Genomic DNA, 10,672 nt, shown 5'->3' on the forward strand with positions numbered 1-10,672 from the left:
TGCAAGGATGGGGCACCTGTGTGAGCTGGGGGAGAGGCCAGGGCTGCAGAGGAGGGATGTTGTTGGCAGCTCCATGAGGACGCTCTAGGACGCTGCCCTGGGCTGTGCAGCGCACTGTGGATGGATCAGCCCCTGCTCTGCTGCTCCTTCCCGTCTGCCCCAGGGCCCTTGCAGAGCACCATCCATGCTGTTTGCCCCCAGCCTGCCCATGGCCAGCCTGGGGCTGCTCACAGGGGTCTGAAGGAATCCTGAGCACGGCCCTGAAAATCTGCACATAGGAGAAAACAATGAACATAAAACTAACATATACCAAACAGGAACTTATGGCAATGAGTCCCAGTTCTCTGAGGTGGGATTTGAAGCAGGAGAGCTTGAGGATCTGTGGCACCTCACAGAAGAACTGGCCCAGGGCATTGCCATGGCACAGGAGCAGGGAAAATGTATTGGCTGTGTGCAGCAGTGAATAGAGAAAGCCACTGGCCCAGGCAGCTGCTGCCACGTGGGCACAAGCTCTGCTGCCCAGGAGGGTCCCATAGTGCAGGGGTTTGCAGATGGACAGGTAGCGGTCATAGCACAGGATGGTCAGCAGGGAAAGTTCTGCTGCAATGAAAAAGACAAAAAAAAAAATAGCTGGACCGCACATCCTGCGTAGGAGATGTTCCTGGTGTCCCAGAGGGAATTGTGCATGTCTTTGGGGATAGTGGTGCAGATGGAGCCCAGGTTGCTGAGGGCCAGGTTGAGCAGGAAGAAGAACATGGGCGTGTGCAGGTGGTGGCTGCAGGCTACGGTGCTGATGATGAGGCCATTGCCCAGGAGGGCAGCCAGGGAGATGTCCAGCAAGAGGCAGAAGTGCAGGAGCTGCAGCTGCCGCATGTCTGCCAATGCCAGCAGGAGGAAGTGCCTGATGGAGCTGCTGTTGGACATTTGTGCTGTCTTGGCATGGAGATCTGTAAGGAAAGTAATCATGGAATACTTGGGTTTGGAGAGAACTTTAAATATCACAGCACAGCCTGGGGCCACTTTTCCCCCACTGCCAGCCCAGGGCCCTGCTGCCTGGAGCTGTCCCTGCCAGCAGCTGCTTCCCTGTGCCCAGGGCTGGGCCCTGCCAGTGCTGCCAGAGCCCAGCCCAGCCCTGGGGGCTCAGCTCTGCCCTGCAGACCCCTCCCAGCTCAGGCACTGCCCAGGGGCAGCTCTGGCTCTGCAGGCTCCGATCGCAACAACAGAGCAACCCTGAAGAGGCTGGAAAAGCAACACTGATCCTGCTTCTAAGAGGCCCTGTGCTGATCTCAATAACTGCCCAATTAATTCAGATATAAGGGAAATTTTGTTTTATTTTTTACTGCCTGAACTGAGAGAGGAATATCTATGTGCAATTCAACATTCAGGCAACCCAGAGCAGGAGATTAAAAAAACCAGGATTTTCTCTTTTATGCATCCCCTGCCTTGCTGTTCCCCCTGCATAATCTACTTGGAAATGTTCTGCAGGTAAATGGCATGCTGGAAGCAGTCCTGAACAATGCAGCATCCTCCCCACACAAGGAGAGCACTTTCAAGCCTGACCAGCTGTCTCCTCCCACCCAGATCTTGTCCCCCGGTGCTGGAAGCAGCTGCCAGGACTGGCTGAGAGCTGTCTATGGAACGCAGCAGAGTCCCTGCCCCAGCACAGCACCCTGGGCTGCAGGACCCTGCTCTGCAGGACAGCCCTGGGCACCCCTGGCTGCTCTGCACAAGAGACAAGCAGAGAATGTACTCACAGGGTCTATAGGCATTGGGATGTTCCAGCTTCAGGAGATGGCTCCAGGAGCTGCAGCTGCATTGTCTTGCAGCCAGAGGTTCCTGTGCCAAGGGCTGGCAGTGATTCTGCGCCAGGCACTTCTCAGCCCCTTCCCAGCCCTGACTGATTGAAGCTCTCTGTGCCTTTGTGATGTGCCTGGGGTGGCTGCAGGCAGTGCCCCAGCCCAGCTGCACTGGCAGAAGAGCTGCTCATCAAGAGAAATGTGCTTTTGAAGCTCTTCTTGGTTACCAGGAACTGCCTCTGTGCCAGGAGCCCAGCCCAGCTCAACAGCACAGACAAAGCACCAGGACATTAATGAGCCTCTGGGGCTTTGTGCTCTGGCCTTGAACATCAGTCCCTTAGAGGGAGCTGAAGAAACCTCTCCAGAACTCCAAGTCAGAATCCAACTCCAAAGTTTCTTGGATTTTAATGGGTCCCACTGAGGAACATGACTGAGAAAGTGTCCCCAGGCCCCAGGCAGAGCAGAGAACTGCAGGCACTGATGGCAGTTGGGGACAAAGAGAAGCCAAGTCTTGGTGCCCTGGGGCACAGCAGGGTCTGTGCCACCAAGGGCTGGGAGGAAACCCCTTGTCCTGAGGCACGGGGGCCTCCTGGCACAGCCCTAGCCAGGCTGGGCACTGTCAGCCCCTTGTCCTGCCCTCAGCATCCCCCCCTAGCCCACATCCCAGTGGCCTTAAGGATCTGCTGGAAGGAGTCCCTGGGGAGCCTTGCTCAGAAATGGCCCTGGGGGCTCCTGAATGCTCCCGGCAGGGACTGCAGGTTTTTCAAAGGACTTGGGGTTTGGCTTTTGCCTTGGAGTCTCTGAGAGGTCTGTTCAATCTTGTCCTCCAATTCTCTGCTGTAATTAGTCCCTTCAGAGGCTTTGTCAGTAACAACACTCAGTGGAGCTTATTAATGCTTCAGGGTACATCAGTTATTTTAAGGTACTTGGTGTTGCCCTTTTGATATCGACTCTATGAGACGTTTTTGCAATCACGGCCCCAATTATCTGCTTTAACGAGTCCCTTGAGAGCTTTGTATATACACTCAGTGGGGCTCATTAATGCTTTGAGATACTCAAGGTTTTTGAGGTACTTTGGATGTTCCTTTCCACTCTGAATATCTGAGAAGTGTATTTTCCAATTCTGGCCTCCAATTCTCTCCTCCAAAGAGTCCATGAAGAGCCTGTGTTTGGGATGGACCTCAGTGGGACCCATTCATGCTTTGAGGCACTTTGAGTTTTTTCTCTGACTTTGACTCTTGGAAAGGTTTGTGCGATCTAAAGCTCTGAGTTTCCAGGGCTCATCTCCAAATGCACCATGGGGCTCATTAGCATCAAGCAATACCTGACGAACCATGGCTCTGCCTTGATTTCTGTCGGCTCTGGAGAAATTCATTAGGTGGATTTCCTTTTACATTTGTGGAGAAATATTTGAAACAGCTTCTAAGAAATCTGTATTCCTATCTTAAAGGGTATCTTTTATTGCTGTTCTTATTATACAAGAGGTGATTGCAGAATTCGGTGATTGATATTGATCCACTGTCTCTCCTAAGGAGGTCTGGCCAGGTCAGAAAAGTTGTACCTTGGAGCTGACCCAGTGTGGACAACCTTGCCCCAAATTCCCCAACCCTGTGTGAGAAACGATTTTCACTTTCAAAAATATAAATTATTTACTAAGACCTTATCAAAATACAACAGAAGGATCTTGATTTTCATATCTGTTAAAATACAACAAATACTGAATAAAGAAAAGAATATAGTGCCGGGACCAAAGAATTCAGTCACCATGTGCTCATCTACAAAATGGATGCTCTGTCTTTTATACCTCTAGCCTCTCCCAAAGTCTTGTCAATCCACTCCTTCTTCACTGTCCAGTGGTGGAGATCACTGTCTTACACCTTGATTGGAGGTCAGGTGCTGCCATAGTATCAAGCCAACCCTCCCAAATGCCCTGACTACTGAGGCCATCCTGTAATAACAATGCAAGGGGAAGGACAACTATACATCTACAAAACTTCTCTTAACATATATTTAATATTCACCTTGGAGTTGTAGGAGTCAACCATAGGATTACTCATTTATAGCACTCCTTTTCTTTCTCTCAGTCATTTTGCTTGAACAATTAAGTAAAAAAATTTTCTCTCTCACTTGAATCAGTCATACCAGCAGCTGTTGATGTGGGCAAGGACAGTGGGAGCAGGAGAAAAAATTCTCAGGTTTTCCTTAGACACACTTATTTGGAATGGACAAAAGGGCATCCCAGATGTCCAGTATGGCTTTGGCTGCCATCTACCGTGCCTATGTGGCTGCTACCCATAGCTGGTGTATTGTAGGGGTGAATACAGAGGCCAACTCGGTCCTGCCCTCCAGTCCCTGTTGAATTAAAAGACAACTGAGGAATGATAGAGGTCTGGAATGGCCTTATGTCCCTACCTTATCATGCCTAGGGGTTGCTACTCACAGCAGGGCTATGGAGCCTTCTTGGTAGCAAACAAAGGGGCCAACTCGGTCTTGCTCTCCTTCCTTTGTCTTATTTTCTTGAAGAAGCTGTCCCATTACCTTTTACAGTCCCTTGTTTACTTCTCCTCAACAGATGCTGGTAATTCTCACCCATGAAAACAGAAAGAAAGTTCTCGAGCTTGTTAGTGGAAGCTTGACTCTACTTTTTGGGCGTCTTGGTGTTTTACTGGCTGTCTCTCAGTCTCTGCTTGAGAGTCAATCTGGTTTCACCCAGCCTCGATGTTACAGTCCACTCTTTGGGTTCTTCCTCTGTGCCTTTGACTCTGTTGCCATGAGTCCATCCTTGCTCTGTAGTTCACATGGCCCATTCAGTGATGAGCAGTACCTGAAAGGACCTTCCCACTGAGGAGTTAGAGGCTGATCTCTCCTTGACTTAATCACCACCCAATCCCTGGGATTAATATTATGGATTCTGAAATCCAGATTGGTAGTTTGAGGAATTGTCCCTTTATGTCTTAGCCCTTCTAAGGTTTCTGCTATGGACATAACATATTTCTTGGCATTGGCTTCCCCTTCCTCATAGGTGGCAACCTTCTGGGGTGAGGTCAGGAAGGATAATCCAAACATCATTTCATAGGGTGACACCCCCAGATCTGACTGGGGTTGGGTTCTAATTCTTAATAAGGCCAAAGGGAGACATTTTATCCATGACATTTGGGTTTCAGTCATTAGCTTAACTAGAGCTCTTTTAAGAGTTTCATTCATTCTGTCAACCTGACTGGAACTCTGTGGATGCCATTGAGTGTGTAATTCCTATTTTACTCCCAGGGCCTGAACAACTTTCTGCAATATCTTCAATGTGAAATGAGTTTCCCAGTCTGAACCAATCCTGTTTGCCATTGCATATCAGGGACTGATTGATTCTAGAAGTGTTTTACTCACAACATTGGCAATGGCTTTTACAGTGGGTACCACCTCTACCCAACGAGCCATCTGTTCTACTATCACTGGCAAAAACTTCCACTGTTGTACCTGGGGAAGCTCAGTAAGTCTACTTGAATGTTTTGGAAGGGCCATAAGGCTAGTTCTCGCTCTCTCCTGGGTGTTTTCCTCATAATTTTGTTATTTACTTTTTGACATATCACATACCATTCACTTGCTTGCTTAGCTATTCTGAAAATTCCTTTGCATCCCAAATCCCTTAGAGATTGATCACTTAGCACTTGTGTACCCCAATGTTTTGTTCCATGTATGCCTTCTAGCATTTTCTTGGCAAAGGGTTTATTCAACATTGGCCTCCCATCTGCTAATCTCCACTTCCTTTTGTTATCTTTCTTGGCTCCCATTTTGAGGAGTTCTTCCTTTTATGTCCCACTGAACATCAGGACTTTTTGTATTTTTCTCAGGGGTGTTAGTATTATAATTAGTTTTTCTGTCTCTGATTCAGTTGCATTTTTAGCTTCTAAATTGGCTAAATTGTTCCCTTGCTCCCCTTTTTTATGTCCTTTAACATAAACCACCATTACTTCCTCTGGTAATTGTAAGGTTTCTAACTCTTCTAAAATAAGTTTTTCGTGAAACAGTCCCTTTCCCTTTGAATTTAATAGCCCCCTCTCTTCCCAATTTTTTCCAAAGGTATGCACTATGCCAAAAGTGTATTTTGAGTCTGTATGTATTGTTCTTCATTTCCATGCTAATATTTCCAGAGCTCACTTTAGGGCATATAACTCCCATGCTTGGGCTGATCAGTTGGAAGGTAACTTTTTCTTTTCTATGGCCATCAATCCTTCATGCCCTATAGTGTACCCTGATACCCTGTGCCCCTTTATTACCTGTGAAGATCCATCGATGTACAATCGTTTTCCACCTTGGAGTTGTTGATCTGTTAGGTCCTGTCTTATTTTAGTTTGATAGTTTACAACCTCTAGGCAATTATGTATTAGTTTCTCATCTGGTTCTCCATACAAAAACTGGGCAGGGTTGAGTTGGTTACTCAATATTAGCTTTAAACCATTTTGTATTATGATGGCTTCATAATTTAGCACTCCGGAATCAGTGAGCCATTTCTCAGCCTTTTGACTTAAGATACTCCTTACTGAGTTTGGGATATATATCTTCAATTTTCCCCCAGAAGGTATTTTTTTGCTTTCTGATATAAGTAGGGCAGTCACTGCCACAGCCTGAATGCAGGTTGGCCACCTGCAGCTGACAAAGTCTAGTAATTTTGATAAATTGGCCACTGGTTTCCTGGATCCTTTCCAGTCCTGGGCTAACACTCCATGTGCTACCCATTTTTCTATATCCACAAACAATAGAAGGGTTTGTCTAAGGCAGGAAGACTCACTGCCGATGCACTGACTAATTTTTGCTTTAAAGCTTCAAACTTTTGTTGATCTTCTTTCCATCTAATCTCTTCTTCAACTAACTTTTCGTACAAGAACTGGATGGCCTGTGTGTATCCTTCAATCCATAGCCTACAATATCCCAACAGGCCTAAAAACTTTCTGACTTCTCTCTTAGATTTTGGCCATGGGTGTGACACTATACTTGTAATTCTCTCAGGGTTCAGCCACCAGCTCCCTTGACAAATCATATGTCCTAGGAATTTTATTTCCCACTCTACAAACTGGAATTTACCGTTTGATACCCAAAGTCCTTGGTTCCCCAGAAAATTTACAACACTATGGTGGATTTCCAAACTTCTTTTTCTTCCTGTCCTGGGAGAAGCAAATAATTTACATATTTGATGATCTTTATCTCAGGTTTAATGGAAAAGAGTTGTAGTACTTCTCCTAGGGCTTCACCAAAGAGGTTTGGGGATTCGGAAAACCTTTGGGGTAATCTAGTCCACCAAAGCTGTTGCTTCCTCCCAGAACTGGGGTCTTCGCATTCAAAGGTAAATATATCCCACTTTCCCCTACCAGTAGAAAAAAAAGCATCTTTTAGGTCTATCACACTAAACCACTGGTGGGGGGAATGTTACTTAGTAATGTAGAGGGGTTAGGCACTACTGGGTACCGATTCACTGCTCTTTTGTTCACTTCTCTCAAATCTTGGACAAGCCTGTAAGTCCCATCTGACTTCTTTACTGGTAATATGGGTGTATTATGGAGGGATATACATGGTTCTAAGGTCCTGTCCTCAAGCAGGTCCTTGATCACCGGCCATAGTCCTCGTTCTCCCTTCCAGGGAGAGCAAGTATTGTCGTGCTCGAACTGGATGGTTCTCATTAACTATTTTTATTGCTATAGGTTTGATGTTTAAGTTACCTCACTTCTTCCATTTTGCCCACACCATCTCATTAATTTTCCCCTTATTTTCTTCCCTTAATTGGAGAAGCTTAATTACCATTTTCCCCTTCTTTGAGAGCACTCCAATGTCAAACTGCACCCATAAATCCTGTCAGAATAAATTTCACCCTGCTTCTGAAACTAACAGAAAATCCCCAATTTCTTTTTTTTTTTTTGTTCCTTCAAACTTTATTTGCAAACAATTCCTTCTGAATTGTTATCATTTTGAAATTAAGGGGGCTTTCAGGCACAGATAAGGGAGAAGGAATAACAGTTCTTTACCAGAAAAAAGCAAATCAAAACAAAACAAAACAAAACAACGCAGTAATACAAAACACTGACAAGAGTCAGAATATGACCTGAAACCCTGTGGGTCAGGATGGTGGTAGCAGTCCTATTAAATGGTTGCTGCAGTCCTCCTGGAGTGGCAGATGTGGTTCTATTGAGGCAGTGATCCTGTAAAAGGCTGTAGTCTTCCTCTGAAGATCCTATGGTGGTGTAGGTGGGCTGGTCTTCCTCTGGAAATCCAGTGGGAAAGGACTGCTCCTCTGGAAAAGGCTGTCTCTGGTGTCCCAAAATCTCAGATTATAGCCAGGAAGGAATATTTGGCTCCTCCCCCTGGGTGGAGCATCTCACAATGGGATGATGTAATTTTGATCAGTCACGCAGTGACACTCAGTGGCCCATTAACAGCAGACGTCTTCCCAGAGGGAGGATTGGTTATGGAAGAGATAGAGAAAAACTGCCCAATTAATAACTGGCCCACCTCTAATAGATGGGAATAGAACACACATATTACCTTGCAGTCTAGGACATTATCCATGCCTTATTCTATTTCCATCTGCATCACAATGAAACTTTACATACTGTTCTCACTTAAGACTACATTTCCTTATGGTACACAACGGCTTTTTCCATCTTTCCACATTACCCACCAAGTGTAACAAGATCCTTGAGCAAAAACAATTCCATGTATGGGTTTGTCTTTGCCTGAGGCAGGATTAATCAAAACAGTCTTTCCTAAAATACCTTTCATGTGTACAACAGGGACTTTGTCTCCATCGACTGTGCGCAAAGGCTCAGACTGGGCAGGACTGGGCAGGACCAGCTCAATTTATGGACCCTCTGGTGTTGAACATCCAGGTGGCTTTTGCTAAGTTCATTTCCCAATTTCTGAAGATTCCCCTGCCAGTGCCTTCACGGTAGCCTTAAGTAGTCCATTGCACTGTTCAACTTTCCCGGCAGCAGGTGCATGATAAGGAGTATGATATATCCATTCAATACCATGTTCCCTGGCCCCGGTGTTGATAAGGCTGTTCTTGAAATGGGTCCCCTTGTCCAACTCAATTCTCTCAGGGGTGCCATGTCTTCACAGGACTTGCTTTTCCAGGCCCAAGATGGTGTTCTGGGCAGTAGTCTGAGACACAGGGTTGGTCTCCAGCCATCCAGTGGTAGCTTCCACCATGGTCAGCATGTAGTGCTTGCCCTGGCGTGTCTGGGGCAGTGTGATGGAGTCAATCTGCCAGGCCTCCCCATATTTGTACTTGGACCACTGCCCACTGTACCACAGGGGCTTCACTCCCTTGGCCTGTTTGATGGCAGCACACTTCTCACAGTCATGGATAACCTGAGAAATACTGTCCATGGTGAGATCCACCCCTCAGTCTCATGCCCACTTATAGGTGGCATCCCTGCCCTGATGGCCTGAGGCATCATGGGCCCATCAAGCTAGGAACAACTCCCCCTTATGTTGCCAAACTAAGTCTATCTTGGACACCTCTATTTTTGCTGTCTGATCTACCTGCTCATTGTTTTGGTCCTCCTCATTACCTCTACTCTTGGGGACATGGGCATCTACATGGCAGACCATCTACAGGTAGCCTCTCTACCCTGGTAGCAATGTCTTTCCACTCATCAGTAGCCCAAATTAGTTTTCCTCCACGCTGCCAGTTGGCCTCTTTCCACCTCTCCAGCCATCCCCACAGAGCATTGGCTACCATCCATGAATCAGTGTAGAGGTAGAGCTTTGGCAACTTCTCCCTTTCAACAATGGCCAGGGCCAGTTGAATGGCTTTGAGTTCTGCAAGTTGGCTTGATCCACCTTCTCCTTCAGTGGCCTCTGCAACCTGTCATGTGGGGCTCCATACGGCTGCTTTTCACTTCCGGTTCATCCCTACAATGTGACAGGAACCATCAGTGAAAAAAGCATAGCGTGTTTCCTCTCGTGGCAGTTGGTTATATGGAGGAGCCTCTTCAGCCTGTGTCACTGGTTCTTGTTCTTCATCTGTGACACCAAAATTCTCACCTTCAGGCCAATTTGTAATTACCTCCAAAATCCCAGGGTGATTCAGTTTACCTACACAGGCACGCTGAGTGATAAGAGCAATCCACTTGCTCCATGTGGCACTGTTGGCATGGTGAATGTAAGGAACTTTGCCTTGGAACATCCGCCCCAGCACCGGTAGTCGGGGTGCCAGGAGGAATTGTGTTTCTGTACCAACACCTCTGAGGCAGCTTGGACTCCTTCATAGGCAGCCAAGACTTCCTTCTCTGTTGGAGTGTAGTTGGCTTTGGACCCTCTGTATCTTCTACTTCAAAATCGCAGTGGTCGGCCCCGAGTCTCCCCAAGCACCTTCTGCCAAAGGCTCCAGGACATGCCATAGTTCCTGGCTGCAGAGTAGAGCACGTTCTTCACCTCTGGTCCTGTCCTGATTGGGCCAAGGGCTACTGCATGAATGATCTCCTGCTTGATCTGGACAAAGGCTTGTTGCTTCTCAGGGCCCCAGTGGAGAGTGTTCTTCTTGTGGGTGACCAGGTAAAGAGGGCTCACGATCTGACTGTACTCGGGAATGTGCATCCTCCAAAAACCTATGGCACCTATGAAAGCTTGTGTTTCCTTCTTGATGGTCAATGGAGACATCGCAGTGATCTTGTTGATGATCTCAGTGGGAATCTGACACCGTCCTAGGAACTGAATCTCACAAGCTGGTCCCTTTACTTTGCTCTTTTTAATGGCGAAACCAGCTCCCAGGAGGATTTGGATTATTTTCTTTCCTTTCTCAAACACTTCTGCAGCTCTGTTCCCCCACATAATAATAACATCAATATATTGCAGATGTTCTGGAGCCTCACCCTTTTCCAGTGCAA

Source organism: Ammospiza nelsoni, chromosome 4 (assembly GCF_027579445.1).
Source record: "Ammospiza nelsoni isolate bAmmNel1 chromosome 4, bAmmNel1.pri, whole genome shotgun sequence".
Taxonomy (NCBI): domain Eukaryota; kingdom Metazoa; phylum Chordata; class Aves; order Passeriformes; family Passerellidae; genus Ammospiza; species Ammospiza nelsoni.